The sequence below is a fragment of the Vicia villosa genome, linkage group LG6 (assembly GCF_029867415.1).
Source record: "Vicia villosa cultivar HV-30 ecotype Madison, WI linkage group LG6, Vvil1.0, whole genome shotgun sequence".
NCBI classification, from domain to species: Eukaryota; Viridiplantae; Streptophyta; class Magnoliopsida; order Fabales; family Fabaceae; genus Vicia; species Vicia villosa.
In genome coordinates, this window is record NC_081185.1 from 93106797 (window position 1) to 93114775 (window position 7979).

Below are 7979 nucleotides of genomic sequence, written 5' to 3' on the forward strand. Positions count from 1 at the left end.
ACGCGATATATCTATCAAAGAACAGATGACGGTGATGTTGAGGTTAGTAGTTGTATTCTTTTTCAATTTCCTATTTCCAATTTTCATTACTTACTATGCCGCCAAGTAAACTTGTTGAATTTGTTTTAGGTTTGTTAACGACGAAGGGCATATTGTGGAACGATTTATTGCTCTACATCATGTTAAAGATACTACATCCGAGGCATTAAAGGATGCTCTTTATGGTATTCTTGACAAGTACACGTTATCTATTTCAAGGATACGAGGGCAAGGATATGATGGAGCTTCAAATATGAGAGGTGAATTTAATGGTTTGCAAAGAAAGATTCTAGATGAAAACCCTTATGCTTTCTATGTTCATTGCTATGCTCATCGTTTGCAATTGGTTGTTGTGTCTGTTGCTAGTAGTTGCTCATCTATTCATGATTTCTTTGAGTATATATCCTTGATTGTGAACACAACAAGTGCATCTTGTAAGAGGAGGGATGCTTTGACGGAGGCACAACACCAAGATATTTTAAATCAACTTGAGAGGGGTGAGATATCTAGAGGAAGAGGATTGCACCAATCATCTAGTCTCACTAGACCCGGGGATACTAGATGGGGTTCACATCATACTACATTACTTCGTTTGGATCAAATGTGGTCATCTGTGTTAAAGGTACTTAGTATGATTGATGGAGATGGGCGTGTAGCATCTCAAGCAGCAGGTTCGATAGAAAAAAATGGAGAGTTTTAAATTTTCTTTTATTTTGAAGTTAATGTTAAAGTTGTTTGGTATCACAAATGAGCTTTCAAATGTCTTGCAAAGAAAAGATCTTAATATTGTGAATGCCATGGAATTAGTTGATATTGTCAAAGCTCGGTTGGCCATAATGAGAGATAGTGGTTGGGATAATTTATTTGCCGATGTACAAGAATTTTGTGTTGCTAAATGTATTCCGATGCCAAATATGGACGATGAAATACAGGTTCGGGGTCGGTTAAGGGCAGAAGGGAGGACTATTACTAATCTTCATCATTATCGTACAGAGATTTTTTATGTAGCTATTGACAAAATATGTGTCGAGATGGATCACCGCTTTAGTGAAGGAAGTAACATTCTCCTTGATTGCTTCTCATGTCTTGACCCCAAGAATTCTTTCTCCAATTTTGATGTTGATAAGCTTGCTCGTCTTACTGATATTTATCATGAAGACTTTTATGATGATGACCGGGGGACAATAAGGGATCAACTTGAAACTTATGTTCTTCAAGTGAAAAGAAATACTTCATTTTCCACTTGTGAAGATGTTCAAAGTTTGGCTATGAAGATGGTCCAAACTGAGAAACATTTGGTATTTCCATTGGTTTACAAACTTATTGAGTTAGCTTTGATATTACCGGTGTCGACAACATCCGTTGAAAGAGCCTTTTCAGCAATAAAGATTATCAAGTCTAAATTACGCAATAAAATCAACGACGTGTGGTTCAATGACTTGATGGTATGTTACACTGAGCGGGAGATATTCAAGTCACTTGATGATATTGATATTATTCGAACATTCACCGCAAAGAAGTCCCGGAAAGGTCATTTGCCTCGTGATTTTATTTAACACCCTATTGTAAGGTTATCTTTTATCTCTTTTATTCTGGTTGACGACTATTTAGATATTATATACAATGAATTTTCGATATTTAAATTTATGCCCAGACTTTATAACTTTTGTTGCTTCGATATATATATATATATATATATATATATATATATATATATATATATATATATATATATATATATATATATATATATATATATATATATATATATATATGAAAATTTCTTTACCCACCTCCCTATGGGGTCACCCCCAGCGAAAACCCCACTTTACCCCTACTTCGGAAATGGATTTCCGAAATATTTTTTTTTCTAAATTTTTCCAGACTTCGAAAGTGAATTTCCGAAAAAATCCCAAAAATTGGGATTTTGATTAATTCGGAGATGCATCTCCGAAAAAAAAAATCTAAAAATCCCAAAAATTAATTTTAGGATATTAATTAATTCATATATCATAAATTTGATATAATTTATGAGTAATGAATAATAATAATTATATATTTTGATATAATTTATGAGTTATGAATAATAATTATTATATATTTCTATTCTAATTCATATTTTAAAATTTAAAATAATTTTAATTAAAAAAACTAAAATAATTTCATTTACAAAATGAGTTATAATTTATTATTTATATATTTATAATAATTATTATGTATTTACAAAAAAAAAATAAAAAAATGAGTGTTTTAATTTATATATTTATATATTTATATAATAATTATAATAATTATTATATATTTATAAAAATTATTATATATTTATATATTTATATAATAATTATTATATATTAATTATAAATATATTTATATATTTATATAATAATTATAAAAATTAAAAAAATTAGTGTTTTAATTTATAATAATTATTATATATTTATATATTTATATATTAATTATTATATATTTATATATTATATATTTATATATTTCACTTACAAAATTAATAATTATTATTATATATTTATATATTTCTATTCTGATTCATAATTAAAAATGAGTTATAATTTTTTATTTAGTTTAAAAAAATTAAAAAAAAAATTTGTCTTAATTTTATGTAATGAATAAATTTTATATTTAATTCTATATAATTCAAAATTTACTTATGGAATTAAAATGTTTTTGATTTATATAAGTTAGTAAAATAAATAATTTTTAACTTTAAAATTGTTTAGGAAATTTCGATTCACCTTGATTTTATTGATTCACCTTCATTTTATACCTATTAATTGTATTGATTTACCTTGATTTTAATTTTTTAATAATTATTGAATTCTTTTGGAAGTGTATATCCGAAACATTTCAAAACCAATTTGGTCTTGGAATATTACGGATATACATCTCCAAAGACACCCCTCTCCCAAAAAAAAAGGAGGTGTTTTCGGAAATGCATCTCCGAAAACTCAAAAAAGGGGTGTTTTCAGAAATGCATCTCCGAAAACACCTTTTTTTCGTGTTTTCGGAAGTGTATTTCCGAAATAAGACAAATTTAAAAAAAAAAAAACGTTTCGGAAATGCATTTCCGAAGTGAGGGTATTTTGGATTTTTCACCAGAGGTGACCAAGAAGATAGGGAGGTGGGTAAAGAAATTATATATATACTGTACGCTTATATTAATCAAGTTTCATATTATGTACCATTCAATGCATATATAACGCAAAGTAAATCAATCAACCTAGTGGATAGGCGTGGCCTTGCAAAGACAAGGTTGCGGGTTAATTCATACCTCTTTTAATATAATTGATCACAATGCTTTGCAATGGCTTTTGAAAAAAAATGTTGACCATAGTGTTTTTCATGGGTGAAATGAGAAAAATAAAATCCTATATGTCAATAATGATTTTTATAAAAAATCCAACGTGTAAATAAATTATACAGTGAGCAAAAATATTATGTCCACATAAATCAGATTTTTAGAATCTTAGCTAAAAAAATTATATCAGGGACTTTGATGCTGGAATCCGATAATTTTTTTTAGGGTAAACAAAAACATGTTCAGAGATAAAAGATATTTGATTTTTTTTTTATTTTCATACAACAATTAATTTTTTATTAATATATATAGAAAGTCCAAAATAAATAATAAATGGAGATAGTATTGTCTAGTTTTTTCTCGGACTAAATTTACTTATGGAATTTGACATGCACATTATACAGTTGACCTAATTATTGATTTTTGAATTCTATTTTGGCATCATTCGGAATAAAATGCTAAGATTATGAAGACATTCACGCAAGGTTACAAGTTTGGTGTAACAAAAAGTAAACATAGATGCACCAATTTATAGTGTATTAAATTGGATATGGTATAGTGATACCAAAGAGCACGAGGAATAAAGGAGTTCGCAAGATTCAACGATTTGCTCAACTTCCAACCAAACCTATACTATGTTGCTTTCACTGCTTGTCCGTTTCTTAGGTCGAATATCATTTGCAATGGTTTATTTGTTAGGGCTACTATCATATAAATGCAACCTAAAGATTATTTTTTGAATATACTATATTATTAAGAATTAATAAATGCTCTACTCCCTTAACTTTATTTGATGTTGTAGTCTCTTAATTAAAAATATTATAAGTTAATATTTTAATTTCACTTGTGTTATTTTATTTGATCTTTTCCGATAATTTATGAAAAAAAATGTTAAGTTATAGTAACGTAGATATAAAACAAAGTTCAATATTTAAATTTGATTTAACATTTATATTATAAAGTAGGATTTTCACTTAAGTTTTTTAGAATGTAAATAACATTAATCTGAAAAACTTAAGGGAAAACTCTACTTTTGTAGTACAAATAATGAGTCGTATTTGAACCTTGTTACACATTCACATCATCATAATTTAATGTTTTTTTTGTTAGAATTTTGTAGAATAGACCAAATAAAATAACCTAAATGTAGTTAAAGGACCGCCTTATAACTTTTTTAATTAAAAAATTAAAATAAATATTAAACTAAATTAAAAGATTAGGGACAAAATATGTCTATTAATATTCTTCGGCGAGGTTTCTTAATTCACTTCAAATTTTTAAAAGAATTTTGGTAACTATATTATGCGGATTTTACGTTTTTATTTATTAAAGAAATTACAAGTAAATATGCAATATTTACAACTAAAATCAACATACTTTATAAATAGCTTCCAAACAATTTCTTTTTAGAGAAAAAGTAATCCAATCTAAAATGGCCAAATTTGCAGATAAAATCACAGCTAAAATTAACACACATTCCGAAAGTAAACTTCCAAATAATTTTCTCTCGAAGAAAAAGAAATTGCAAGTAATAAAATACAAAATTTAAAGATAAACTCGTAGGCAAAATCACATGATATGTCCAAAAACATAATTCTAGAATGAGATAACATTCACTTACAAAAAAAAAAATAAAAAAAAAAAAAATTTTATAAATTCTTTGAATATTTCTCTCTTCTCGTTCCAATATATAATAGAAAAAAATAAAAAACACACTTATTAAAAAATAAAAATATAATTATTTGTATTAAAATGTTGTGTTTTTTATAATAAAATAATATAAAAACAATTTTTATAATTGTTATTGTTATGAAGAAAATAAAAGAGATTAAATTAATGCATTTTTCAATTAATTTCATCTTTGAAAAAGATTTAAAAAGTGATTTTTTTTCTTTCTTATAATTTGTGACAAAATATATACGTTATATTCTTTCCTTATATTTTGGGATGGGGTGCATTAGAATCCCTATTGCTAGATCTTAAATCTGCATGAATGTAGTTTACAAGCCCAATAGCTCCCAACCAACACAAAACTCGCATTAAATTTGGGCTAATGTTAAACAAGGGCCCAACTATGTTTCATATGAGAAGTTCATAGCCCAATTATGAATAGCCGCAGCTTAAACCAATTTAAAGAAAAATACCCTTTTGATTAAAAAATGTAGGAAATTAGAAGTCAAGTACTAACCGAAAAAAATCATTATTCAGAAGTTATTTCTTTTTTTGAAGAATTTTTTATTACGAGGATTCTGATCCACGTAACTGAAGAGTTAAGATAAAAGAAAAGGAGAAAAGGGAAGTTATTGTGAAGCATATCACTATGATAGAAAGGGATAAAAAACAAAATTACTAACGGTATCTTTGTGAATAAAATTATTTTAAGTGAATTAATTTTATAAAAATGAGTTTGTTTATAAATAAATTGAATGTAAAAGGGTTTATATTCATTCAGATAAACTTATATGAAAGTAGATTGAACAATAACTTCTAGTGTAAAAGTCAAATAATATACACTAAAAGTAGTGAATTTTAGTTCATTGGAGGGCATTAAGCATTTCATACAGAATATTCTTGATATTTATCTTTAAAGCAAATAATGTTTTTGCCTTAACTGTGACAGACAATTATTCCCAATTGATAGAAATTAATTGCTTGACATGTGGGATATGTTGTTTCTGTTACTCATCAACTTATTCTTCTTTATCATTTCCTATCCTTGTACGTTTTACTATGATAACAATAATTTAGGATGCACACTTGCTTTATGTCAAAAACTTATAGTATAGACTATGTTGCAAGGCGCAGATGACAGCCCACCGAGCTTTCCAATTTTGTAAGCAATATAAAAGAACAGCTGAGTTCAGAAGACTTTGTGAAATCATTAGAAATCATTTGGGTGATCTTAACAAGTATCAGGACCAACGAGACCGACCTGATCTTTTTGCTCCTGAAAACTTGCAATTGTATCTTGATACAAGATTTGAGCAGCTGAAAATTGCCACTAAGCTTGAACTCTGGAAGGTTTGAAACTTCTCAATTTCGCACATCTTCAAGTTATTTGTTTTAATGATGTTGGTCGACATGAGACAATTTGTTGCATGCAGGAAACCTTTAGGTCTGTTGAAGATATATATGGGTTAATGTGCATGGTCAAAGATAGTGGGAAAAATGTTGATGTGTTGGAAGCATAGTTCTTACTCCTTTTGAGATTCCACTATGTTGGTCATGCAACATCTTTGTATTCATGTTCTGTTTTTGTCTGATAATCTTGGTGTATTTTTTGTATAAATGGGATTATGGTAGTTTCTCTAATAGAAGATTCTTTAGGCCTATTTGAATTTATGGACAAAGAATGTCCTATGAAAATGCTGTTTTAATAATGTTATTATTATTTTGTGTTTTAATTTGAGGAAATTAGTGTGTTTTTTATTTTAGCATTTTCTTAGAGACAGTAGAACTTAAACAATGACAAGCATAGCGCATATATTTTGTAGATGTTATGACATTTTGGTTTTGAATAAACAAAATTGATTTGATGAATGATAGTTACTTGAAGATATGAATATTAACTTTTTCTTGAGTTGAACCTTTTGTGAAAAACAATCCACTATTTGTGAATTTATTTCCATTATATCAAAAACGTTCCTCTATTGTTCCATTTTCAAACACTGTCCAATTCTCTATGTTGTGATCAAAGTCATATATGTACAATAATTGCTTATTTAAAGTAGCAAAAGTCATATATAGTTAAATATGTGTCATTGCCTTAGTAGTAGCAAAATAATTACAATCCTTAGAATCAACACCAAGACCTGCAGTATTGTTGTGAAGGTATATTAGAAATGAAAAACATTGTAGTAGTGGATTAAAGAGATATAGATATAGAAACTTGATAAGAGTAAAAGGAAAGAGATGGTGAACAACAAATTGCATAATTTTGCAGCAACATTCATTTTGTCACTAATTATAATTATAAAACTTCCCTTATACAATGCACCTATAGGGATTATAATTAGCTATTTATAAGCCTGACCAATGAAATTATATCTCATTTCATTCAATAGTAGAATTTATAGATTTATTAATAAAAATTAACATTGCATTATGCAAGGTTTATCTAAATTGTGCTTATTATAGTTAAGCATCTTACTGATGTTAAAATGACTTAATGTTTCTTCAAAACACTACAGATATTTAGCTTAGTACAACTACCTTTTCAATGTATGAGAGTTGTTCAAAACATACTCTGATACAAATGTATGTTGATCGGCAATAATAGCGATAAAATCAAATATTTTATAATGATAAAGGCATAAAGAACTCAAATATTGACATAACGAACTCTATAACGATGAATTAAATATTTTATTACTGAAACTCACTATTTTTACAAGTCACTATCACCACAATACCATTTTTATTTGAATAAACAAAATATTTGTTCAATTTATTTTGTTGCAAATAAATTTTATTAATTTTGTTCAATTTTGAGTTTTTTACATGCATATTCGGATTGTCTCTTAATTATTTTTAGTGTGATTCTTAATTTTTTATGTTGATTGCTCTATTTATTTCTTAATTTTAATAAAATTAACAATTTATTTTATTAAATTGGATAATATTCAAT

At 26.9% G+C, this 7979-nt stretch overlaps 1 pseudogene; it reads left to right on the forward strand.

Annotated features, from left to right (window-relative positions):
• Window positions 1-254: 254 nt before the first annotated feature.
• On the forward strand, window positions 255-1595 carry LOC131611882 (uncharacterized; annotated as a pseudogene).
• The last annotated feature ends 6384 nt before the right edge of the window (window positions 1596-7979 follow it).